At 28.6% G+C, this 933-nt stretch overlaps 1 protein-coding gene across 1 annotated transcript in view; it reads right to left on the reverse strand.

Annotated features, from left to right (window-relative positions):
- Nucleotides 1-55, reverse strand: part of LOC119602187 (general odorant-binding protein 56d-like) — a 541-nt gene extending 486 nt beyond the window's left edge. The window contains exon 1 of the mRNA XM_037953568.1: nt 1-55. This exon is cut by the window's left edge and continues 81 nt beyond it. The gene's annotated coding sequence lies outside the window, so the exon portion shown is untranslated.
- Between the last annotated feature and the right edge of the window lie 878 nt (nt 56-933).

Genomic DNA, 933 nt, shown 5'->3' on the forward strand with positions numbered 1-933 from the left:
TTCGTTTCGATATGGGTTTGATTAGAGAATGGCTTGCTATTCAAACTTATTGCGGTTTTCATGCCAAAATTGTTTTGTTTTTGTATAAATTGGGAATTTTTTATTTTGTATTTCTTTTGGTGATCAACAAATTAAGAACCTGACCTTTATTTCTAAGTAAAATATTGATAAGAATATTCTGTATAAATTATTTATATATATTTATATTTATTCAGAAATTAGTAACATTATTAATTGTTTATATAGCTGATAAAAGCAAGCAAACTCAGCAAACACTTGCTAATGACTTGCAATTGTAACCACTTACCTATTAACATACATTTTAATGACTACTACATATCGTTCTGATTACATAGCAGTATTTTAATGACGTCCTATTTATAATGTGTTATATAAATACTTTCTAATCCATTAGTCAGATTCTGCGTGAAGATTTAGAAGCTGCATAGGTATTTCGCACAATTTACATTGAATAATTTTTCTAATTACTTATAAGCGATTGTGGTAAAATGCTGTAATTGTAAGTAAATTATAGCATTTAAACCCTTTGTCTGGCAATGAAAGTTTTTGCTGGGAATAAGACATGATTATAAATGTCTAATAGCGCATTTACTTAAATATACACAAAATATTATTTTATTGAGATTTCTATCGAAATCTAGTTAATTTTACTACATTTTAAGAAGATTTCTCATACAAAACCAAAGTTTATACTGAGATTTCAGCTAAATCTCAGCTGGTTGGGCGGACTTCATATATGATCTCTTATGCTTCAGTTTATCTAAATGGATCCATGAAGATAATTCTCACTTTAATGTCCCCTTTGTAAGCGAGAGAGGGGATATATAAAAAACAAACTTAAGCTTTTTGTTTATCTCTTCATAATATATGGAGTGACGATTGATTTCCTCGTAGGATGTGCAGTCATCTGGA

Source organism: Lucilia sericata, unplaced genomic scaffold, assembly GCF_015586225.1.
Source record: "Lucilia sericata isolate MDLA Ls3-8-SP2 unplaced genomic scaffold, ASM1558622v1 Contig000213F_arrow, whole genome shotgun sequence".
Lineage (NCBI taxonomy): Eukaryota > Metazoa > Arthropoda > Insecta > Diptera > Calliphoridae > Lucilia > Lucilia sericata.